This window comes from Pan paniscus, chromosome 5 (genome assembly GCF_029289425.2).
Source record: "Pan paniscus chromosome 5, NHGRI_mPanPan1-v2.0_pri, whole genome shotgun sequence".
Classification (NCBI taxonomy): domain Eukaryota; kingdom Metazoa; phylum Chordata; class Mammalia; order Primates; family Hominidae; genus Pan; species Pan paniscus.
The window spans coordinates 177,813,975-177,840,093 of record NC_073254.2 but is presented as its reverse complement, the minus strand read 5'-3'; the positions used below and the strand labels follow the sequence as shown (position 1 = coordinate 177,840,093).

Sequence of the window (26,119 nt, the reverse complement as noted above, 5' to 3'; positions counted from 1 at the left end):
AGGTGGAAGTTGAAGTGAGCTGAGATCACGCCACTGCACTTCAGCCTCGGCAACAGAGCAAGACTCTTTCTCAGAAATAATAATAATAATAATAATAATGACAAAGTAACATTTGTTTATTAGAGAAAAAGTTTGAAAATGTAGGTAAGGCCAGGCGCAGTGGCTAATGCCTGTAATCCCAGCACTTTGGGAGGCCGAGGCCAGCAGATCACATGAGGCTGGGAGTTCAAGACCAGCCTGGCCAACATGGCAAAACCCATCTCTACTAAAAATACAAAAATTAGCCAGGTGTAGTGGTGGGCACCTGTAATTCCAGCTACTTGGGAGGCTGAGGCAGGAGAATCGCTTGAACCTGGAAGGCAGAGGTTGCAGTGAGCCGAGATTGCACCACTGCACTCCAGCCTGGGTGACAAAGCAAGACTCTGACCTCCCCCCCCCCCAGAAAAAAAGAACTAAGGGACATAAGTCAAATTTTCAATAGTGGCTACCTCTAGGTAGAGGGCTAATGGATGGTTTTCATTTTCATTTCACTTATCTACTTTTTTGTTTTTGTTTTTTTTTGAGACAGTCTTGCTCTATCCCCTAGGCTGGAGTGCAGTGGCACGATCTCAGCTCACTGCAACCTCTGCCTCCCAGGTTCAAGCGATTCTTCTGCCTCAGCCTCCCAGAGTGGCTGGGACTACAGGCGCATACCACCACACCCGGCTAATTTTTGTATTTTTAGTAGAGACAGGATTTCACCATGTTGGCCAGGCTGGTCTTCGAACTCCTGACCTCAAGTGATCCACCTGCCTCGGCCTCCCAAAGTGCTGGGATTACAGGCATGAGCCACCGCGCCTGGCTCCTTCATTCTTTTTTTTAAAAAAAAAAAAAAAAAAAACAGTTATACTAAGATATAATTCACGCTGCATAGAGTTCACTCATTTAAAATGTATAATCCAATTGCTTTTAGTGTATTAACAGAGTTATGCATTTATCATCACAATACATTTTAGAATACTTTCATTACTCCAAAAAGGAACCCCTGCATGCACCCCTTAGCTCTCAGCCCCAACTCCCCGCCCCCACACCCATTCCAGCCCTGGGCAACAACTCATCTACTGTCTATCTCTACAGATTTGCCTGTTCTAGGTATTTCATGTCAGTGGTCCATACTTTATGTCTCTGGCTACTTTCACTTAGCTAAAAGTGTGAGTCTTTTCCACCTTGTAGCATAGGTCAGTGGGGGCAAGGGGAGTTAAGTTCCTCATGTTCAGTTTATTGGAAGAATCTATTACATTTTCTTTTCATCTTTTTATGGTTTAATTTTTAATGCTTTGTTTTGGCTGGTCTTGAACTCCTGAACTCAGGTGATCCACCCACCTCAGCCTCCCGAAGTGCTGGGATTACAGGCATGAGCCACCTCGCATGGCCCTGGATTTTGATATAAGCAAGAAGTGATTGAGGAATGCAACTTTGTTTTATTCTAACTCACCATCCATTTTTTTTTCAGCACCTTTTATTCTGCACTGTCAGAAATTCTATCTTTTTTATATTCTACATTCTATTATATATGTCAGCGCTCTCTGCTGCCTACTCAAGAGAGTCCCCAACTTAAAACTATAAAGGCAAAGCAGGGAAGGATTCTGCAGTACCTTCTAGGACTGGGGTGCAGGGTTGCTGGGACCTGGACCCACATCCTAGTTCTGCGCGGTGGGGGCAGTGGGAGGCGCAGCTACCCTCAACTGTGAATGCAGAGTGCTCAAGGCTCAGTAAAAATTGGGAGTAACTAAAAGTTTTAACTTTAGGTTTCTAATAAAACATTTTAAAGAAACTACCTTTGAAGGAGGTGTGAAGGCAAGCCGGCAAGAAGAAATAGCCTCAGCAGCCTTCATCTGCAACAGGGAAAACACCCAAGGGCAAAGTTTAAAATGCATTCCTAGGTTCACTGATGAAGAGACAGAAAGATCCTTTTTTTTTTTAATTTTTAATTTTTTTTTTTTTTTTTGACGGAGTCTTGCTCTGTCACACAGGCTGGAGTGCAGTGGTGTGATCTCGGCTCACTGCAACCTCTGCCTCCTGGGTTCAAACGATTCTCCTGCCTCAGCCTCCTGAGTAGCTGGGATTACAGGCACCTGCCACCACCATGCCTGGCTAATTTTTTGTATTTTTAGTAGACATGGGGTTTCGCCATGTTGGCCGGGCTGGTCTTGAACTCCTGACTTCAAGTGATCCACCCACCTTGGCCTCCCAAAGTGCAGGGATTACAGGCATGAGCCACTGTGCCCTGCCTAGAAAGGCTGCTTAAAGCCCAGTGTTATCTTTAATGGCTGCTTAAAGCCCAGTGTCAACTGTGCTTTCCTAGGACACCAGTGGGCACTGGGGAAGATAACAGAGGTCCCTTCTAGAAGGAACCGTTTCGCCTGCTGTAAATAGCAGTATGACACTTGAAGCAAACCTCAGCCAATCCCTCTGCAGCTCTGCCACTGGAGCGAGGAATGGTAGGGACAATCTAACCTTGAGGGGGAAAAAGATAACATTGCTTCTGGGCTGTACCATGATGTCATATTTGTTGCGGAGAACAGATAACATCATAAATTTATACACTGGAGTACAAAAGCCCATTATCCCAAGGGGAGATGCGAAGGCAAAGGTCGAAGTCGATTTCTGACACATGTTTAAGGCAGCTGAACCAGGTCCTCCTGACAGACTCTTTTCTGAATGCTTACCACCCGTTGTTGGTGTCACTAGTTTGAGAATTAATCATACTTAATTGACATGTCAACTGAAGTTGACCCTGTCCTTTGGGTTTTGAGTGAAATTGACTTGAACCTCCATCCCAGGTGTACCTGGAGATCTAGAGTTCCCTTCAAACTCTTTGGGGGATTCATAGGGTGAAGGGCATATGTATTACATTTTTCCAGGTCATCCCTAGCTCTGAAATCCTGGTTCTGCAAAATCAATTCAGCTAATGGAACATCTCTTCATCCCAGCTTGCACCTCGCTGCCCTAACTGGCCATGATTTTGATAATTTCATTTTTTGACATGCCATCGACCAAGGCTGCATAAATAGCTGAATTTTACCGACAACTTGAGGCCATGGAGAGGTTTATACCACCACATCTGAATCTCAGTCTAAAGTTAAATATGAATCAAACCTAAAATTGAATATTAGACACCCCTGCTTCGGTCTTTTGTCCATCTCATGAAGAGTTTCTATTTCACTGCCTATATCTCTACCCGCTTCTGGGCCAGCTGTGGCAGGTCAATTCTCCCTGACCATCACACAAACAGGCCTGCAGAGCACCCCAGCTACACAGACACATTTCCACAGCACTGCCTCAACATTAAACTAATAATTAAACCCAGGGAAATTGATGCCCAGACATCAAAGCCACAAATGAAACACACTTCCTACACAGTCTTCTCCCAAACCTGAAGCAAGCCAAGATAATGGAGACAGCCTTACACTCCTCGTGCCAGGACCCATCTCGGGTTAATGAAGTCTGAGATTAGTCAAGGTAACTGAGGCAGCTGTTTGAATAGATTTATGGGAGAGTTTAAGGCAGCTCTCTGGATCAAACTACAAATGAGATAAGATAGGAATAATCACTCTGGTACCACAGTCCTCATTAAATAGAATTTAGGAGACAGGCCTTGAAGGTACTGGGGCCCTCACAGCTTGATCAGACTTAGAAAGCATTTTTTGGCCTCTGATCTAGTTGAAACAAAATTAGTTACCCATAGACTTAGGTGAATGTGATACTGCACATAGGCATATGACCCCAATCTATATAAGCACTAAGAAAATTGTAACACTTTGAGTTGGTCTAGTGGAATTATCTCTGACCTTCTCCCTGTATCTAGTTACTACAAGAAATTCCCTTCTTTCCTAGTTTGTCTGCTTCTCGTTATTGGGCCATGAGAAAACACAGCCAGACCCGGCTCGGTTCCAGGAACAATCTGGCCTCCTGTCTCCCTTCCCTCGACCTTTTGCCTTAATTAATTCACTTCCTTCCACCATACCCAGATTTCTCCTAACCTCTTACACAGACCATTTTGGCTCTGTTTTTTCACTGCCTCCTTCCAGACAAACTGTTGAAGCCTCACCTCCGAACTAGAGTGACCTCTCAAGGTATTTTCAAAACCAAAGTCCATCCTCTTCCTGAGTGGAACTCCAGTGTTAGCTGATAGAACAACATTTTATCAGATCCATGTGCAATTTCTAATTATGGCAACCTGTGACAGTTCTGAATTTTTTTAAACTCCTGTGTTGTTTTTAAATATTTTAGTTAAACAGTGAGATAGGGCCAGGAGTAGCACCTGTTCCCATAACCCAGACTAGAAAACTTCATGTTTCACCTTATTGGGCATTGGGTACAGCACTCAGAAAGGTTTTACCTCAGTAATGAGGAGGAATGAGTCCTAGATTAATCATGGCTCAGTCCCACCTAAGAAGTATTCAAAGCAAGCAAGCAAAACTGAGACTGTTTCCAAGTCACTTAATTTGTCCAAGAATATTTATAAGAATACAAAAATATCCAGTATTCAACAAGGCAAAATCCCTAATGTCTGACATCTAATAAAAAATTACCAGGTATTCAAAGAAGCATAAAAATTCAATCTGTAATGAGGTGAAAACTAAATCAATCAAAACCAAGTCAGAACTAGCACAGATGTTAGAATGAGCAGACAAGGATATTGAAATAATCACAATACCTGTATTCTGTATGTTCAAATAGTTAAGGAGAGACATGGAAGATATAAAAAGGACCCAAAATAAACTTTCAGAGATGAAAGCTACACTGGCTGAGATGAAAAATACATTGGATGGGATTAATGACCATGGAAGAGATTCCAGAAGAAAGATTCGTAAACTTCAAGACAATGGCGGAGATGACCCAACAGGAAACACACAGAGAAAGAAGAATTTAATAAATGGTCCATCACTGAGTGTGGTGAGATGGGACAGTTCCTTTGACCTTGACCCCCTTTGTGGGTGGGAACTGGAGTGGCTTGTTTCCCTCAGCCTGCTGCTGGCCACTCCTCGTGAGAGGGAGTGTGTGAGCAAGTGAGCGTGGGAAACAGAGGGAATGAACACTGGAACCAGCTGGTCACTCCTCTCTGGTGGGAGCAGGCTCTGTGCAGGCCTGTGGCAGCATCCAAACCCCTGTCCTCTCGGCACTCAGGTTCTTGTTTGGTGTTCAGGAAGAATCAGGTAACTCAAACGGATTGAAGGGTAGTGTATGTGGAGGATTTTCTTGGGTGATGGATATGGCTCTCAGCAGAATGGGGAGTTGGAAAGGGGATGGTATGGGAAGAAGGGTGCAGGAAGAAGGCGACCTTTCCCTGAAGCCACACTGTCTGAAGTTATCTGCGTCTATCCGTAATCTCTGACACTCAGTTGATGCCTTTCTGCTTGCTACTCAGCCACTTGTATCCCTGACACTCGGCGGCCTGCATCCCTGACTGCTTGCATCAGCTGCTTATGTTGCTCTGCCAGCTGAAGTCTTTTTATGGGCACAGAATAGGGGTGTGGCAGGCCAAAAAGCAACTTTTGGGTGGAAAAGCAGGGTCAGCTGTTTTCACTTAGGGCCACAGTTCCAAGCTCAAGGCTGAGGTTTAGCCAGAAGCCCAGCTGTTCTGTATCAGTGGGAAACTTTAATCAGCTTAATCCATAATTAAGGTCCCTGAAGTGGAGGAGAGAGAGGAAGGACAGAGTAAATATTTGAAAAAATAAGAGTTGAAAAATGTGCAATTTTGTTGAAAACTAACCAACCCACAGATCTAAGTAGCTCCACACAAGGAAACCTCAAGCACAAGAAACATGAAGAAAACCATGAGACACATCACAACCAAACTGTTCAGAACCCGTGATAAAAACGAAATCCTAAAAGCAACCAGAGAAAAAAGACACATTATGTACAGAGAAACAAAGACGAGACTCATGACAGATTTCTTGTCAGAAACAATGCAAGTGAGAAGTTAGTGGAGCAACATCTGAAGTATCGGGAAAAAAAAGTCAACCAGGAATCTTATGATATCGACTGAAAACATCTTTCAGAAATGAATGCTAAACTTTGTTGAAGATATAAAAGATGAAAGAATTTATCACCCGCAGACCTGAATTATCATGTCTCTCCATGTCCTCAGCAGTATTGGTTTCAGGACCCCTGAGGATACCAAAATCCTTGGATACTCATGTCCCTGATATAAAATGATATCGTCAACCTAAAATAATCAAAAGGGTCAGAATCTAGTTTAAAGAAAGTTTATTCAAGCTCCAAGTTTCAAGATGGCTGCCCAGGAAGCACAGATTCCAAAGAATGAAAGTCAATGTTCCAAAGTGTGGAAGTTTGGAATCATTTATATAGACAAATTCAGGGGGTGCTTAGCAGAATGTCAGCATCCTTCTATATAAGGCTTAATGCATAGTCACAAATGATCTGATTAGTCAAGGTGTTTTTTTCTTTCAGGGAAGGTATATTTAACATTCCATATGGAAGATGTGTCATGGGGTCTTTTGCACCATCTGGTTGAAGTTAGGTACAAGACAGTAAAGGAGGCAGTTAATCTATAAGAAGGGTCAGTGGTTGGAAGAGGGGAGGTCTGGCCTCTCATCTCTCCTAGTGATTTACAGAACAAGAACAAGGAGGAAGAGAGTTGATCTACAATCTAAGAAGCTGAAGTTACAGCTATATGCTGCGGGACTCAGGTCTCCCTGGGCCTGGTACATTTTGCATACCTCGCATAGCTCAGACTGTTCCAAGCTATTTTGCTTCACTTACTCCTAAACAACAGCCTTGGGACCTTCTGGGGTTGTGAACACACTGAAGTGCTGGGCGGCTGTTCAGAGAGGGCATGGAAGCCCTCTCCCTTTTCCTATGCGTCCTTTGCATTTGTTTGTTCCTGAGTTAGATCCTTTATAATAAACTGGTAATAGTAAGTAAAGTACTTTCCTGAGTTCTGTGAGCTGTTCCAGCAAATTATTGAACCTGCAGAGGGGATTGTGGGAACCCACTTTATAGCCAGTTGGTGAGAAGCACTGGTGGCTTGGAGTTCAGCCTGGTGCATGCAATCCAGGTGGTCTTACAGGGCCGAGCCCCCAACTGGTGGGGTCTGTGCTTACTCCAGAAGTTATCAGCAGAATGGAATTGAATTGCAGGACAACCAGTTGGTGTCTGAGAGATTTGGAACTGGTTTTGAAGGAAAAAATCCACATATTTGGTCTCAGATGTGTTGTGAGTCAAAATAGTTCAAAGGGAGGGACTGCTCAGCCTGGGCCCTTGTCCCTGATTTGGTCTGAGGCTTCCCAAGACTAAAATGTGCTTGCTATTAGATTGTATTGAGAGCTAAACCTCTTTCTCCCTTGATCTTGAGTCCTTGGGCTCAACTTTGGAAGGATATCCAGAGGTTTTTGTATAAAATATTCATCCAAACCCGAACAAGACAAGCCTGCCACGCTTCAGCAGTTTCTGTGAGGTTGGTTTTCTTGGAGCCTGAAGAAAACCTCCAAGGGCTGAGCCTGAATGATAGATTTGGCATGGGAGGGAAAAACCCAGAGCTTGAGAAACTTAAATGACAAGAAACCGAGTTTGCTGTGGAACAGACCTGAAGTTATTAGTTCACAGTGACAGTTTAGCTCTTGCAGGCTCAGGCATTATTTTTTTTAAGTGATTCTGAACTACTCTGTTAAGAGAATGTTGTTTCCTAAGATTAAGGAAACTTTGACTATTAAGAAAAGATTTTTTTTAATCACTTGTGCCCTGTCTACTTTTAAAAGAGTTTAGAGGTGGCTTAAAATACTAAAGTGTGTAGAAAGTAGGTCAGTGAAAATAGAGGTTAGAAGGAGCGCAGAGGGGCCAAGGGTGAGATGGATAAATTTAATGCTCATTCTAGAAGTTACTAATTCAGGACATAAGGGTGGTTGGACAGATTATGCAGTTCACATTGCTTGATTAAAGAAAACTGGCTAGAGAGATGGATATTTTCAGGTGCTGAATTTTATGAGGATTTGTGTGTGTGTGTGTGTGTGTGTGTGTCCTCATACGAGGGGCTTGAAAAATGTCTCTAGTAATTTTGTAAAACATATAATTTTTTTTTTTTTTGAGACAGAGTCTTGCTCTGTCACCCAGGCTGGAGTGCAGTGGCACGATCTTGACTCACTGCAAACTGCACCTCCCAGGTTCAAGCAATTCTCGTGCCTGAGCCTCCCAAGGAGCTGGGATTACAGGTGTCTGCCACCACGCCTGGCTAATTTTTGTATTTTCAGTAGAGACGGGGTTTCACCATATTGGTCAGGCTGGTCTTGAACTCCTGACCTCAGGTGATCCACCCGCCTCGGCCTCCCAAAGTGCTGGGATTACAGGCATGAACTACCGTGCCTGGCCCTGGATATAAAAGCTTTTTAAAAAACAGGATAAAAACACTGAGTGAGGATCATTTGCAGGATACCTCATCTTCTGCTTTACGCGAGCTCCGATTCATCCGCCTCCTGCCTATCCTTAAGGCGAGGAAAGACAAAGAGAAGCGCTTTGCTAAAAATGCTGTAGGCTGGAGCAAAATGGCTGTGGAGGCACAGACAGTCATCATTGGAGTTAAGAGAACATGGAGAGAAAAGTGAATGTGCACCGAAAATAATTCTAGAGGGCGTAGCATCCTGTGGCCCCTGGAATACAGGCTTGAGATCATCTGTGACCACCGGCTCAGGCAAGACTTAAGGTTTTTCCTCACATCCTGTGTCTAGAGCACTTATACCAATATTGCAAAAGAAATGGTGGTTAGAGGGCTTATTGTCAGATGAGGATAACAAAAGAAGTGCTTTTTACCCTGCCGGCCAAAAAGAGAAGGTAATTATTGGAGAAGCAGATTTGACCTTTGGATGACAGAGAATAGAAGAAAAAATCACCCCGTTTTCAGCTTAGGATTTAGGAAGAAAGCATGAAAACACTTCACCTCTATAGCCTGGGAGCATCTGCATCAGACTTGAGGGTTTTACCGAATTCCGGTGGCGCCCAGTTCCCCTTGCAGGAGAGCCTTGGAAACCGGGGGCCCAGCAGGAACGGGCTTCATGGGAAAGTGCTATGGATTCAGCCCCTGGACCCAAAGGAGGACTTAGGAGAGCTGGTTTCCCCTCGAGGACCCAGAAAGGCTCTCCTTCTGAGCCCAGACACTTTGAACTTGGAAGACGGGTCTTGGAGGATTTCTGTTGCATTACTGGGACTCCATCAATGTGTATGGTTTGAATATCTCTATGTGGCCAGGCACTGTGGAAGGTGCTAGCACCACAAAGAACAACAACAGACACATCCCTGGTCGCTTGCATCGCACTAAAGAGCAGGACAGGCGGGAAGGAGGGAAAGAACCTCGGTCCACGAAGTTCTCCAGCAAAGCAGCCTGACTCAGACGAAGGGCAAGCTTCCCTGAGGAGGTGCACCGAGCGGGAGGAGTGGACGGGAGGTCAGAGGAGAGAGCCGCGGCGGGGAAGAGGGTTCCCTGCAGAGTGTGCACACAGGCCGGGCCACACAAAGGCAGCGAGGCTTTGTCCTAGAGAAATGCAGTGCCATTGTAGCATTGTAAGCAGGGCAGACGACAATCAGATCTGGGTTTTGAGATCACTCTGGCCGCAGTGTGGAGGAGCAATTAGAGAAGGGCCTGAATCCGGTTATTTTATTCCTTTGAATAACTGATTTTATTTCTTCAAGTTTAAGGTGATTCACCTGGAGAATGCTGCTGGTGCCTATCAGTTAAGATTAGCGGGACGCTGCATTCCGGTGTGCTTGGGACAATCCTGGTTTATGTCTGTGGTCCTGCTATAACTTTTTTTTTTGTTTTTGAGGTGGGGTCTCGCTGTGTCGCCCAGGCTGCAGTGCAGTGGCACAATCTTGGCTCACTGCAGCCTCCGTCTCCCGGGTTCAAGCAATTCTCTCACCTAAGCCTCTGGAGTAGCTGGAATTGCAGGGGTGTGCCACCATGCCTGGCTAACTGTTGCATTTTTAGTAGAGGCGGGGTTTCACCATGTTGGCCAGGCTGATCTCAAACTCCTGACCTCAAGTAATCCACTGGCCTCAGCCTCCTAAAGTGCTGGGACTATAGGCTTGAGCCACTGTGCCTGGCCCCTGCTATAATTATTAATAGTGCCCCTTTCACTCAAAGATGTCTGGGTTCAGGCAAGGAATTACATGATCACTGTAGTTACAATGTTTTTGTTTTTGTAGAAACAAGGTCTTGCTATGTCAACCAGCGCTGGTCTTGAACTCCTGGCCTCAAGCTGTCCTCCTACCTCAGTATACTGTTAAACAACCCCAAACAGACTGGTTTGGCAGTAAGGGGATCTCCGGCTCGCCTTCCTAAAGAGGCCACAGGCAGGGCAGCTTCACAGTCAGCTGGGTAATGGGCTGTGAGGTGTCTTCACAACCCTGGATTCTCCTTATTTCTCTGCTCTGCCTCTCAGAGGGTCAGCGTCACCCTTGGCCTGCCTTCTCTCATGGTGACAATGTTGTCCCACAGTCCCAGAGCTTGTATCCACACTTCAGAGGGAGAGGGACTCCTCTAGCAAATCTTTGCTTGTGTCTCATGAGCCCAGCTGGGTCCCAGGCCATTGCTGAACCAATGCTGTGATTTGTCTGAATGCCATACTCAACGCCTAAACCCATCACTGTAGACCCCTGTGAGATACAATCGCTCCATTCTCTGTTTTAGATTAACCAGGGCCTTCCTGAGGGAGGGGCCTTCCTCTCCCAAAGCCATGGGCTGCATGAGGCAGGAGAGGCGACTTAAATGAAAATCTGAAACCCCTTAGGAAAGGGAAAGGGGAGGATGAATTCTAGTTGCAATCAACAAAGTGTACAACACCAGACATTAGGATATTAGGGTTCTTCTATTTGCGACTCTTAGGGATGTAGTGTTTTGGAAGGGGAGAGCTCTTTATTTCTAAAGGAGAACAGCATCCTTCATTATTCATATAGCATTTCATATAGCAAACCTTGCGACCAGACATGCTAATGAATATTCAAGAACATCCAAGAATGAGGAGGCTGAAGTCTTGACTCTTTTTTTTTTTTTTTTACTTTGAGACAGAGTCTGGCTCTGTTGTCCAGGCTGGAGTGTAGTGGCTCAATCTCGGCTCACTGCAACCTTTGGCTCACTGCAACCTCCATCGCCAGGTTCAAGTGATTCTCCTGCCTCAGCCTCCCAAGTAGCTGGGGTTATGGGCACGCTCCACCACGCCTAGCTAATTTTGTATTTTTTAGTAGAGACGGGGTTTCACCATGTTGGTCAGGATGGTCTCGAACTCCTGACCTCAGGTGATCCACCTGCCTCGGCCTCCCAAAATGTTGGGATTACAGGCGTGAGCCACCATGCCCGGCCATCTTGACTCTTTTATGTTCATTTTGGAAGCTCAAATTCACCTTCACACTGTCCTTCCTTTGAGCATCACTGAGCTACGGTGTGTGTGTGTCTCTCTTCTAATCGCGACTGCTGTCACAGCGCTATCTTCGCTGAGTTCTCTTCTAAGCACATTTCGCATCTAATTGAGTTATCGTCACTCAGTGCCAGGAAAGACTGAGACTGAGGCAGGAAAAGACACGCCTGAGCCAAATGTGTCTGCCAGAGTTTAAAAGGGTTTGCTTCTGTCTTTAAATCCTTGGCTTAATTCCAAGATAATGTGTAAGTGCTTTAGGATTGACTGTTATTTTGTATTTTCTGGCTTTTGGCTCTTCTCCATTAACATAATGGCTAACCCTGTAATTGTTATGAAAGAATGAGACCATTTTACCCTGAGCTTGGAAAAGGGTAGAGACAATGTCTATTTTCTTGCTTCTGGAGCCTCTCCGGAAAAACCTTATTTTATTATCATTCCAGGGGTGCCCACCTGACATGGCAGAGGATGGGCCCATGGTTAAGCCACTGCGCTCTCACCTAGAAGTGAGCACAATGGTGGGTTGAGGACATTCTGGGAGGTTCGGGAGCTTTTCTGCCATTATCCTGGGAGCAAGAGGCACCCTGCAGTGGGATGCACCCTGCGGGCAGGACCTGGGCATGGGGTCAGAGTGGGCCGGGCCAGAGCACACTGCCTCATCAGGGAGTTGTGGCTGGGGAGGCCCCTAAGAAACTTCCACGGAAAGGGCCCGCCACCCAGCAGGCAACAATGGCCAAGGGAAGACCCCTGTGGCACTGCGTGAATAAAGACTTTGATCTCCTCTGCCTCCCTTCTTCCCTTCACAGCACATTGGAGAAAAGGGAGGAGGAAGAAGGAGTTGGGCAGAGACTCTCACCCCTCTGCAAACCAAGGCTCTGAGGCTGGGACCTACTACTCCTTCTGCTAGGAGGTGAGGATGTGCAATGGAAGTGAATTAAAATGGATTGGAAAAGACTTTGAAAAAAAAAACCCTGTGTCATCCAAGAGATGGAATCAGAATAGGATCCCTAAGGGACTAGACGTTTATGAGAAAAATAAAGCAATTTCATGTTTGTTTCACTTGTTGCATAAAGTAATTGGCCACACATGTCTAGGATGAATTACACCAAGCCGATCTAGCTTTTATGTTTTAATTCAAGACTTCTAACCCCACCATATGAATTACACCAAACCAATCTAGCTTTTATTTTTTAATTCAAGACTTCTACACTCACCATAGATGGATCATTTCTCTATGCTGATAAAGCCTGTTATATGTTTCTTGCCATGGTGTCTTTTTAGAATGCATAGAGAAAGAGGGATATAGGATCTGAGCTCAAAGAGGACCCCAAAGGATGTGGGAAAAATGAAACGCTCATACACTGTTGGTGAGAATGGAAGTTAGTACAACCTCTGTGGAAAATTGGAGATTTCTCAAAGAAGGAAAAATAGAACTACCCTTGGATCTGGCAATCCCACTACTGGTTGTTATATACCCGAAGGGAAATAAATCATTATATAAAAAAGACACCTGGACTGTCAGCTGTAGCACTATTCACAATAGCAAAGTCCTGGAATCAACCCAAGTGCCCATCACCAGATGATTGGATTAAAAAGTGGTACATACATACATCATGGAATACAACTCAGCCATAAAAAAGAATGCAATATTGTCTTTTGCAGCAACATGGATAGAACTGGGGGCCATTATCCTTAGTGAAATGGCCCAGAAACAGAAAATCCAAAACTTCACTTTCTTACTTATATGTAGGTACCCCCAGACATACAGAGGGAAATAATAGACACTGGAGACTCCAAATGGTGGGCAGGTGGGAGGGGTGAGGGATCACCTCTTAGGTTCATTGTACACTATTTGGGTAATGAGCACACTGAAAGCCCCGATTTCAACACTGTGCAATATATTCATGTGAAACAACTGCATTTGTGCCCCTAAATCCATAAAAATAAAACATTTAATAAAACAAAAAAAGACTTTGAAAAAAATAAGAGGCTCATGCCAAACCTGAGTGGCATTTCTATAGCTATGCTTTGAAGGCCCATCCTTAAACACGCCCGGCTCAGCCTCAGTTCCTTGCACGTGACCTACTTTTTCAAGAAAACATTTATGGAGCACTTCCTGTGCGTAAGACCTTGGTGTTAGGAGCTGCAGAGGCAAGACTGTTCCTTACAACCTGGCTTCCTTCTGGATGCTTCCTACCTAGTGAGCACCAGGCAGTAAATAAAATAACATAAGGGTGGAGCCATGGCTCTGAGCAGGAGGTGGGCACTGTGGTGTGGGAGAAGGGGGTACTTCTCCCTCCTCAGGCTGGAAGAGAGGTAGAGCAGGCATGCACTCTGACCCGAGCAGGGCGGGCCAGCAGAGCACAAGCTTCTTTCACTTAAAGGAGCAGGAATGATAAAGAGTAACTTAGCTAGGCTGGGTGGGGTGGATCACACTTGTAATAGCAGCACTTTGGGAGTCTGAGGCCCAAGAGTTCTAGACCAGGCTGGGGAATACAGCCAGACCCTCATCTCTACAAAAAATGAAAATTAGCTGGTGTGGTGGTGCATGCTTGTAGTCCCAGCTACTTGGGGGACTGAGATGGGAGGATTGTTGAGCCAGGAGTTTGTGGCTTCAGTGAGCTATGATCGCACCACTGCACTCCAGCCTGGGTGACAGAGCAAGACCCTGTCTCAAAACAAACAAACAAACAAACACCAAAAAAACCAAGGGACGAACGCTGGCTAGATGGATCAGGTGTCACAGCCATTGCTGTTTGGCCAGTAAAATGCAGCCCAGCAAGTGCGGAGATGACAGACGGGCATGGGATTGTTGAGCAGGGGTTCGCAAAGGACAGAGGTACTGGACACTGAATTTGCTTTGTGTTGATATTGTTTCCCCTTTTCCCAAAAACAGGCATGGGAAGCATGGCATGAATCACTTATGGGCAACGTGAGACAAATTTCTAAAACGGTTTGCTGCACGCAACCAATTTCACATTGAAAGCCACTCCTGCTCAATGCTGAAAAGCCAGGAATCATCCGGCCTAGTGGATTTTGTCCCGTCCATTCAGTATCTTCCAGGGCATTGAATTTAGAATGTAATGCACTAAGAAAAAAAAAAAACACCTCCCTAGAAAACCATATAAGCTTGAACACTTTCAAAGTAAAATCGCTCATGTTAAAAGCATCCCTCCCTCCTTGTGACAAGACCTTGACCACTTCTCTCTTGCTGGTCTCCCCATAGCAGACGACGGCTCGCCTCCCAGTGCCACAGGAAGAACGTGGCTGCCTCAACATGAGCCCAGCCCTGCCACTCCAGGTGTGAGACCTGGGCAAGCAACATCAGTCTTGCAGCCACAGCTTTCTTGTCCATCCAGTGGACCTAGGGCTATTGTGACTATAAATGAAAAAAGAACCTAAGACAGCCCTGGCCTTAAGTAGTTGCTTAAAACATGACGGCCAGCATGATGGTTGTTTAAACATTTGGGTCCCCTGCTCTCTTCCCCCATGTTTCCTAGTGTCTGGGTTGGAGGCAGCCTTAGCCACCTTCTTCTTACCTTGCCTTCCCTCCTTCCTACCTGTGTCCAGGACAAAATGCCTGAGGAATGTCTCTGCTTCATTAAGCAGCAAAACACACAATGACCCTTGTCATTATAGCCGCTATTCCTGGTGGGCGAGGGTCCACCCAGCTCTGGCTTCAGTTAAGCTTCTGACTGGGGAGAGCCTGGGATCCTTTTTTGGGGAAATGGCTGACTAGTTCTTTGACTGGGTGGGGCTATTTTCCAGGCTGCACGAAAAGAGCCTCGCCCCTGCTGCTCCGAGGCCAGGCTTCTCCCTGCAGAGCCTGGGTCAGATCAGCTGGGATTCCAGGGCTGACCAATTTGGTCATGAGGGTTGCTCTAATTCACTGTTTGGGAAACTCAGCCCTGGAAAACAAAACTGTGTTGCAAGATTTCTTCATTCCTTGGTTTGCACACCATCAAATTACGCATGAGTTTAATATAATTTGAGCTTTTCTCTCAGATGAAACCCATGGCAAATACACAGAGGAGCCAAAATGCCCACTTTTTAGGCTTTATCTTGATTTTTTTTCTTTTTATAGGCCACGTATCCCAAATCTTTATAAAAGAGAATAACAAAAACACACACAGATAAAATTGATATCCCTTTTCTTTTTTTTTTTCTTTTCTTTACTTTTTTTTTTCTTTTCTTTACTTTTTTTTTTTTTTTTTTTTTTGAGGCAGGGTCTCACTCTGTCACCCTGGCTGGAGTGCAATGGCGTGATCATTACAGCCTTGATTATAGCAGTGATACATCACTATAGCCTTAATCTCCCCAGCTCAAGCAATCCTCCCACCTCAGCCTCCCAAGGAGCTGGGACTACAGGTGTGTGCCACACCTGGCTAATTCTTTTGATTTTTGGTAGAGACAAGGTCTCACTATGTTTCCCAGGCTGGTCTTGAACTCCTGAGCTCATGTGATCCACCCACCTCGGCCTCCCAAAGTGCTGGGATTACAGGCATGCGCACTGTGCCCAGCCCAAACTGACATTCTTTATGCCATCAGTATCCAATTAGAAAGAACGCTTAATTCAGAAAAATGTTCTTGATTGTGTCCCTGAGCGTGAGGAAGGCATAGGGAGGGGAAATGTTTATTCACGGCCGCAATTCTTTCAGCCTGGGTAAGGGTGTGGTTCTATGGGACTCTGTGTCCTTCTGGTAGATAAATACCTGCTTCTTTCTTTCTTTCTTTTTTTTTTTTTTAGAGACGGAGTCTCACTCTGTCGCCCAGGCTGGAGTGCAGTGGCACAATCTCGGCTCACTGCAACCTCTGCCTCCCGGGTTCTAGCAATTCTCCTGCCTCAGCCTCCCGAGTGGGTGGAACTACAGGTGCACACTGCCACTCCCAGCTAATTTTTTGTATTTTAGTAGAGATGGGGTTTCACCATGTTGCCCAGGCTGGTCTCGAACTCCTGAGCCCAGGAAATCCACCTGCCTCAGCCTCCCAAAGTGCTAGGATTACAGGCGTGAGCCACTGTGCCTGGCCAGTACCTGCTTCTTGACCTTGGGATATATATGGTATATATGGAAGGCCACTTCGCCTTGGGATATCCAGTGTGTGGCATCTGTGCCGTTTCTCTCCTCTACACATGGCAGACATTGTGAATGACACACAGGGCTCTTTCTGGTGTGGCCTCAGAATGCCTCTCAGCCCAATATTCCAGAAAATTACCAACATCCATCAGTGTAGACACAAGGGATAAATTCCCGTGGTCATCCTGGGGCCCAGGCTATCATGTGAGCCTGGATTTATGAGATGTTGGCAGATACCTTAGGGCAGAGAATGAAGAGGACCTGTTCTCTCCTAAAACTCAAAGCATTAACTGCTTCTCACACACTAGTTGACCTGGAAAACAGTTTTAGAAAGAGCAGTTGGTGAAACTGTTTATTGAAGTCACGCATTCCCAATTAGTTAGGCCATTGTCATTCCAAAGATAATACAAGTCAATGAGGTATTGCATTTCTGAGAAAGGAAAATTCACTCAGGCAGGAAGCAGACATCTGTGGTCATTTGGGATGCTGGTTGCTTAGGGCTCCCTCTGGGGACACCTCTGTCTTCTGGCACCTTTGCCAGATTGTGCATGAGCTGGTGGAGCTCCTGGCAGATAGAACATCTCTTCCAGGGCTGAGATTCCATAAGCAATAGGGGTAAATGGCTGGGCTAGAGAATGAGAGACAGGGAGAGGCCAGGACACAGCTGATTCCCTGCCCCTCCTGGCAGAGCAGATATCCTGTGTACCACCACAGCTATGGGTGATGACAATGGCCCTTGTCCATGAGCCGCTCCCCTCAGCCTGCCAGGCCACTCCCCAGCTCTGACATTGCATTCCCCGCTGTGGGTGCAAAGAACCTGGACTGACATCCTTTTCTGAGGCACAGGCCAGCTTCGTACAAGGGTCTTTTCTGGTCACACAAGCTTCTGCTCAGCCATCAGGTGAAATCAATTCTCTTTAGATTTAAGATTTCCATGATGGTGTTGTGGACACCGTCAGGTGCCTGCCCACCTTCCATCTGCTTCCTCCTTCCTAACAGAACCCTGTCTCAGGGAAGACTCCGATAAGCCTCGCGATCCGTGGACCCAGGCTGCTGGCCAGAGATCAGCTCGTCAATCCAGGCCAAGCCAGTCAGGGTGCCCCCATCCAGGCAGCTGCCCTCTAAGGGGAATATTCAGGGTGAGAGAGTTTTGACCAGGGTTTCCCCACCATGCCTCACCCTTGCTTCGCTTTTCCCCTCCATGGATGAGCAAGAAGCGGCCACCAGTTAGCCTGTTTCTGGCTTCCATGTTGTGGGCGGCTCCCTGTCCTAGCTGACAACCTAGGCTCGAGGTCTCAGAGGTGCCATTAGAACCTTATCAACCTGGAGGAGTTAAAGGGACACTTGTGAAGTCCAGCAGAGGTTAGGAAGGAATGCATATGAGAAATGCTCTTTCTCCCAGTCCCTTCCTCCCCCAGTGACCTCAATCATACCTGCTTGCTCTCCAGTGAAGGGACAAACAGAGGGACATCAGGGTGCCGAAAAGTCCCCTCTTCCTGAGGCAAATATGCTGACTGCAAAAGGAAAAACATTGCCTGGCCACCATGCCTGCCTTGCTGGTCTGTTCTATGTCTGTGACCAGGAATTGCGAGGAGGGGATTCTGTGTGTGGGAGGACCCTGTCGTCGCGTGCTGGGAGATGCCAGCTCACAGGAGTCATGTTCCCAGGTGTGCTCAGCCCTCTTCCTCTGCACCCTGCAATTCTGCAGCATTCCAAGGACTGGGCTCTAGTTCTCTTCACACCTGCAGCCATCTCCAGGAGAGCTATAAGTGACATCACGATGGCAGAGATAATGGTAACTACTACTTATTAAGAGCTACATATTAATGTTAACCATGTGCTCTGCATGGACCATCTACTCCTTCTGTGATACTGCAGAAAATGTGGTATTGTGCCCAATTTACAGACAAGGAAAACTGAGGCCTATAGATACCTAGACACTCACCCAGGTACACAGAGCAGGAAGGAGAGCTCAACAGCTTCTGGGCCTTTTGGCTAAGATCAAGTCGAGTATCTGTTATCAGTTTAACATTTGATACTGACGCAGTGTTGTCATCTCACACCGAGGAAATCAAAGATGCGGACACACAAGAAGTGACTTTAAGAGTGGAGGTTTAATAGGTGAGAGAAAGAGAAAAGAGAAAAGTGTTCTCTCCTGCAGTGAGAGAGGCTCCCGAGTGGGTCTTCCGGTTTCGTGGTGAAATGCACAGGGTTTTACAGACCAGCTTCAGGAGACGGTGTCTGATTTACACAGGGCCCAAAGATTGGTTGGAGCAGGTGTGCCATTTACATAGCACAAAGCTGGCTGCCCCGTCCTAATATTTTATTATGCAGATGGGTTCTCTACCTGGTTGGTGCCATGTGGCCTGTTCCTTTACTGCACACATGGTTGACAAAGAAGGGAACATGAAGCCTCCATGTTGAATATGCCTGATCCCCAGGTAGCCTTTTCCTATTGGCACAGCTGCCGGTATTCAAGCGTGCAAGCTTCCAGCTTGCTTTTCTATGTCTGCAGCTTGATGTTTCGGGCTGCTCTTTGTTAGAAAAGAAATGATTTGGGGACGGCTTTTTATTAAAAGGGAAACCTTACCAAGGACTCTCTTACCCTCACTAACTGCCTAAATAATTTCTTTTTTAGCTCCTGTATCAATACATCCTCTACTAGAGGACAGTATATCAAATGAGTTTTTGGAGGAGGGAGATGGGATAGGAGCGTGCTGAGTCTACTTCACACATTGACGTATGTTGCAGTACCTCCAGGATTGAAGCATGCCCTCAGGGGGCCAGTTAAACAAAAAGTAGAGCTTAGATTCCATCAGAGGCTGGTGGATCTGAAAGGGGCACCTCTTTCACTGGGCAGCACTGCCTTCCATACACCAGTGCCCATCCTGCCTGCCAGTCCCCCTCCAAGTCCTGCTCTTCCCTGGGGGCCGGCCTGGGCAGTGGGAAAGTGAAGCTGGCATTGATCAGTCTGTTGGCTCCTGGTCTGCTCTCAGATCAAGGGGGTGAGGACAGTGTTTAGGCAACACACGAAACCCTCATTCCCCCTTGGGAACCAAAGGTCTCAACATCATTTTAGAGCTGATGACACAGAAGCCCAGGGATGGAAATGGCTAGTTTTGAGCCTCTCAGGGTAGCAGTGGGACCTTCTGCTCTTAACCTGGGGCCAGTGCTGGCTCTCAGAACAGTCGTCAGATCAGGGCCTGCTTTTCAGGGGATGCGGCCTTTGTCCACCACCCTGCAGGTCCTGGAGGATGAATGTGGCTCTAAGTTAACTGAATGTTGACAACAAAAGGTCTGCAAAATGGGCAGGGCAACGCCTTGGGGACCCTAAGGAGATGGTCCCCCCAGATGCTGTTGGGGCCTAATGTTTTCTGAATCCTTTTTAGGGTCACGTGCAGTATAGAGCTGGCTCATCTACGCCTCTGCCACAGCAACCCTGGGAGGCGCATCTTGGCATGGAAAAAGTGAGGCTCAGGAAGATTGCGTGACTTACCCAAGGTCACGTGGCCTGTAGGCAACTGAACCAGTCCTTGAATTCAGAGCTGCCTGAATCAAGCTCCCACATTTTCAACATGTGACCACACTCCTCCAAGCTGAGGGCGTTTCTGCTTGCAAACTGGTGTTTTTCTGGAAGAACAAAGAAGGCCATCCCAGAAAAATCTGCCTAATAATGAAAAAACCACCCTTTCCATATAGGTAAGCCCGGGAACCAGGTGTCTGGACCTGTGAGGTGAGTGTGACTCGGGGGAGGAGAGGAGCATAGCCAGGCTGCCTCACCGGCCCTCCCTAGGCAGCGGCCCCCGAGTGGATCCACACAAACTGCAAGGACTTTTGGAATGGACTGAATTGTGTCCCCCCCAGAATTCACAGGTTGAAGCCCTGCCCACCAGTGTGACTGCATTAGGAAACGGCCTGTAAGGAGGTAATGAAGGTTAAACGAGGCCAGGCCGGGAGCAGTGACTCATGCCTGTAATTCCAGCACTTTGGGAGGCTGAGGCGGGTGAATCACTTGAGGTCAGGAGATCAAGACCATCCTAGCCAACATGGTGAAACCCCATCTCTACTAAAAGTACAAAAATTAGCTGGGCATGGTGGTATGGGTGCCTGTAGTCCCAGCTACTTGGGAGGCTGAGGCAGGAGAATCACTTGAACCCAGGAGGCGGAGGTTGCAGTGAACTGAGATCGTGCCACTACACTCCAGCCTGGGCGACAGAGTGAAACTCCATCTCCCTCTCTCTCTCTCTCACACACACACACACACACACACACAAATGTTTAAAAGAGGTCCTAAGGATGAGGCCTTAATTCACTGGATTGGTGTTCTTAGAAGTAGGGGAAGAGACAGCAGAGCTCACTCTCTGCAGGTGCACAGAGAAAAGGCCGCATGAGGACACAGCAAGAAGGTGGCCATGTACACACTAGAAATGTAACAGGAAAGGGGTCCCGATCCGGACCCAAAGAGAGGGTTCCTGGATCTTGCACAAGAAAGAATTCAGGGCGAGTCCATAGAGTAAAGTGAAAGCAAGTTTATTAGGAAAGTAAAGGAATAAAGAACGGCTACTCCATAGGCAGAGCAGACCCGAGGGCTGCTGGTTGCCCATTTTTATGGTTATTTCTTCAAGATGTGCTAAATAAGGGGTGGATTATTCATGCCTCCCCTTTTTAGACCACGTAGGGTAACTTCCTGATGTTGCCATGGCATTTGTAAACTGTCAGGGTGCCTGTGGGAGTGTAGCAGTGAGGACGACCAGAGGTCACTCTCATGGCCATCTTGGTCTTGGTGGGGTTTAGCCGGCTTCGTCACTGCAACCTGTTTTATCAGCAAGGTATTTATGACCTGTATCTTGTGCCGACCTCCTGTCACATCCTGTGACTTAGAATGCCTTCACTGTCTGGGAATGCAGCCCAGTAGGTCTCTGCCTCATTTTACCCAGCTCCTACTCAAGATGGAGTTGCTCTGGTTCACATGCCTATGACAAAATGGCAAGGACTTTTGGAATGGACTGAATTGTGTCCCCCCTCCCCCCCAAATTCATAGGTTGAAGCCCAACTCCCCAGTGTGACAGTATTTGGAAATAGGGCCTATAAAAAGGTAATTAAGGTTAAGTGAGGCCCTAAAAATGGGGCCTTAATCCACTGAACTGGTGTCCTTAGAAGAAGAGAAAGAGGCTGGGGGCGGTGGCTCATGCCTGTAATCCCAGCACTTTGGAAGGCTGAGGCAGGCAGATCATGAGGTCAGGAGATGGAGACTATCCTGGCTAACACAGTGAAACCCTGTCTCTACTAAAAATACAAAAATTAGCTGGGCATGGTGGTGCGTGCCTGTAGTCCCAGCTACTCGGGAGGCTGAAGCAGGAGAATTGCTTGACTCTGGGAGGCAGAGGTTGCAGTGAGCCGAGATCCCGCCACTGCACTCCAGCCTGGTGACAGAGTAAGACTCCGTCTCAAAAAAAAAAAAAAAAAAAAAAAGGGAAAGAGACACCGGAGCGTGAGCTCTCTCTCTCTCTGTCTCTCTCTCTCTGCAGGTGCACAGAGAAAAGCCTGAGTGAGGACACAGCAAGAAGGCGGCCCTGCACACACCAGGAAGAGAGGCCTCACCTGAAACCAACCCTGAGGGCACCTGCAGGGCCTGCAGACCTGTAAAAAGACCTATGTCTGTTTAAGCCACCCAGCTTGTGGCATTTTGTTATGCAGTCTGAGCATATTAATACAGTTTGTTTTTTCAGAGATCCTCAAAGCTCGCATTCCAACATAACACAGGAGTGAAAGCACAAGCTTTGAAGTCAGAAAGGACTAAGTTCTCAACCTGGCTTCCCATTCAGCAGGACCTTGGCTTTCATCTCTAGGATCCTGTTTCATAAGATTGATATGAAAATTAACTGAAGCAATGCATAGGAAAGGCTTGTCGTGGTATGTGGAACATGTAAGGATATTACTATTATCCTTATGGTAATTGCCTTTGCAAAAAATTATATCATTGAGAAAATTATGGCTCTGGAGATCTGATCTGGCCAATCCCCCTTTTGCCTTTAGTTTTCAACTGCCCTTAATTATTCCTGGGCTTAGGCTAAGCTAACTTTGGGAGACGTTTAGTTTATAGTTTAAATGATAATAGCCTTTCCCCCAAATTGAACCTCCTTTGTAAAGCTAATGAGAGACCACCAGGCTGGGAGGATAGAGGAACCTGAATTTGGCTAAGGTGGAGACATAAGCAATTGCCAGCCATTACTCCAGAGGTCACAAGATATGCAACTTCCACAGTTATTCCTGCAGATAACATCACTACTGTAGAATGTTAAGATTGGCCTTTTGAGATGTCTTTTCAGGTTTTCTGCATGTCTCACACTGATAATGGCTCCACCTGGATCCCCCAAGTGTTCCTGTGGCCCTACCCAGAAGCGACTCAGCTCAGGAGGACCATTTCCCACACCCCTCTGATTGCACCCCCAACCAATTGGCAGCAAGCACCCATTGCCTAGCCACCCCCACCCCTTTCCGCAAACTACCTTCGAAAAACCCTAGCCCCTGAATTCTTGGGGAGACTGATTTGGGTAATAGTAAGAGTCCAGTCTCCCGTTCAGCTGGCTCTGTGTGAATTAAACTCTTTCTCCATTGCAATTCCCCTGCCTTAATAAATCGGCTCTACCTGGGCAGCAGGCAAGAAAAGCTCATTGGGTGGTTACATTATGAGGTTATCTTTACTCTTATGGAGCTGGCAGATGGTACTTGGGTTCAACTGCTCTGAGTTTTTCTAGCTGCGGTCCATTGTTCCAAAGCACACATCCTGACTCTAGGGTGTCACTGGGGTCTGTTACAGGTAGTTAGGCCTGAGCAGGGCAGGAGAGGGCTCTCCCCTACCCACCAGGAATGTCAGGTGATGGTGTCAGGTGATGGTGTGACAATGGTCACACTGCCCTTCTAAAAGTGATTATTCAGCAGCCAGGGCCAGGGCGAGACAATCTCCTGAAGATCCAGGGCTGTTAACATTAAAGCGTTAATTTAATGCAGATGCCAGGGAGAAGCAAAAAGGACTTCCAATAAAGTCTCAGTTATTGGGCTAGTGAGCTCAGGCATGCGCATTAAGAGACAAAATGGTGGAGTATGACTTTCCGGGGGCCTCCACCGGAAAAGGGAGCGTGCCGCGTACAACGTCGTAAACCCACTGCTCATGCTCACTTCCCAGGCGTCAGGACCCCTCTGTAGATGTGGGCAGCCCACCCTAAGGGAAGAATTATGGGAAAGGGCTGCAAAATGCCAGAGGTGGGCCAGGCTGTAAAGTCCTAGGATCAAGTTTAAATGCCACATTCGTTCTTCAACTTGCCCACTTGAGACTCTTCCAAGTAAGTGTACTTTCCTTTCTTTCCTGCTCTCTCCTGCTCTGAAACTTGCCTCGGTCTCTTTTTCTGCCTTGTGCCCCTCAGTCGAATTTCTTTCTTCTGAGGAGGCAAGAATTGAGGTTGGTGCAGACCCGTATGGATTCACTGCCAGTAACTTGGACACCTTCCACCAGTAACGGGGTGAGTCCATGGGGTTTCGTGGCCTATTTTTAGCATATTACAAGTTTGTGAAGTGTCACCCATCAGGCTGCAATGATGCTACACAGGCTAACAAATACATCATGTTCCTTTGCTTTTGACTAGAATTAAACAGAGACACCATGGAAACACTGCTTATCTCTAATGACCAGAAGCTGAGATCAACGGGTATTCATGTCCTTGATTTATGAGAAAATTGGAGTATAAAATACCTATTATCTCATCATAGATCCTACAGGACCCATGGGGAGAAAAGGAAGAAAGGCAGTCCTATATAAACCAAAAATACAATTCAAAGTTCCCCCCTCCCCACTTCAAGTTGTCCCACCCAGATCGAACCAATGTCAATCTTACATGTATTGATTGATGTATTATGTCTCCCTAAAACGTATAAAAGCAAGCTGTACCCCGACCCCCTTGGGCTCATGTTGTCAGGCCCTCCTGAGGCTGTGTCACGGGCATGTCCTTAACCTTTGGCAAAATAAACTTTCTCAATTGAGTGAGACCCATCTCTGGTATTTTGGGTTCACACCAAGTAGGTGAAAAGGTCAGTAGTGGCTGAAATTGCTGCAGTAGTTTTGGGTATTTTTTGTCAGGCCTCTGAGCCTGAGCCAAGCCATCGCATCCTCTCTGACTTGCACATATATGCCCAGATGGCCTGAAGTAACTGAAGAATCACAGAAGAAGTGAAAATGCCCTGCTCCGCCTTAACTGATGACATTCCACCACAAAAGAAGTGTAAATGGCCGGTCCTTGCCTCAACTGATGACATTACCTTGTGAAAGTCCTTTTCCTATCCTGGCTCAAAAAGCTCCCCCACTGAGCACCTTGTGACCCCCACTCCTGCGCGCCAGAGAACAAACCCCCTTTGACTGTAATTTTCCTTTACCTACCCAAATCTTATAAAATGGCCCCACCACTATCTCCCTTCACTGACTCTCTTTTCGGACTCAGTCCGCCTGCACCCAGGTGAAATAAACAGCCATGTTGCTCACACAAAGCCTGTTTGGTGGTCTCTTCACATGGACGCGCATGAAATTTGGTGCCGTGACTCGGATCGGGGGACCTCCCTTAGGAGATCAATCCCCTGTCCTCCTGCTCTTTGCTCCATGAGAAAGATCCACCTACGACCTCAGGTCCTCAGACCAACCAGCCCAAGAAACATCTCATCAATTTCAAATCCGGTAAGCAGCCTCTTTTTACTCTCTTCTCCAACCTCCCTCACTATCCCTCCACCTCTTTCTCCTTTCAATCTTGGCACCACACTTCAATCTCTCCCTTCTTTTAATTTCAATTCCTTTCATTTTCTGGTAGAGACAAAGGAGACACGTTTTATCTGTGGATCCAAAACTCTGGTGCCAGTCACGGACTGGGAAGGCAGCCTTCCCTTGGTGTTTAATCATTGCAGGGACGCCTCTCTAATTATTCCCCCATGTTTCAGAGGTGTCAGACCACGCAAGGACGCCTGCCTTGGTCCTTCACCCTTAGTGGCAAGTCCCGCTTTTCCGGGGGAGGGGCAAGTACCCCAACTCCTTCTCTCCATGTCTCTACCCCTTCTCTGCCTTTCTGGGGGGCAAGAAACCCTCAACCCCTTCTCCTTCACTCTTAGTGGCAAGTCCCACTTTTCTAGGGGAAGGGCAAGTACCCCAACCCCTTCTCTCTGTGTCTCTACCCCTTCTCCGCCTTTCTGGGAGGCAAGAAACCCCCAACCCCTTCTCCTTCACCCTTAGCAGCAAGTCCCGCTTTTCTAGGGGAAGGGCAAGTACCCCAACCTTGTGTCTCTGTGCCCCGATCCCTTATTTCCATGCCCCAGCCTCTTATATCTCTGCGCCCTGATCCCTTATTTCCGTGCCCCCGACCTCGTATCTCTGCACCCTGACCCCTTTCCTGCTTTTCTGGAGGGTAAGAACCCCCGAACCGCTTCCCTCTGTGTCTCTACTCTTCCTTTTCTTTAAACTTGCCTCTTTCACTATAGGCAACCTTCCACCCTCCATTCCTCCGTCTTCTCCCTTAGCCTGTGTTCTTTAAGAACATAAAACCTCTTCAACTCTCACCTGACCTAAAACCTAAATGCCTTATTTTCTTCTACAATGCCACCTGACCC

General features: G+C 46.9%; 1 long non-coding RNA gene and 1 pseudogene across 1 annotated transcript; both read left to right on the top strand.

The window, feature by feature from the left end:
* The first annotated feature begins 204 nt into the window (after window positions 1–204).
* LOC134730525 (uncharacterized) lies at window positions 205–25,015 on the top strand. The gene is made up of 4 exons (XR_010112321.1): window positions 205–5,198; window positions 12,209–12,312; window positions 19,867–20,176; window positions 22,006–25,015. It is a non-coding gene; the product is annotated as an uncharacterized LOC134730525 (long non-coding RNA).
* Window positions 18,453–18,553, top strand: LOC112440315 (U2 spliceosomal RNA; annotated as a pseudogene).
* Window positions 25,016–26,119: the final 1,104 nt, after the last annotated feature.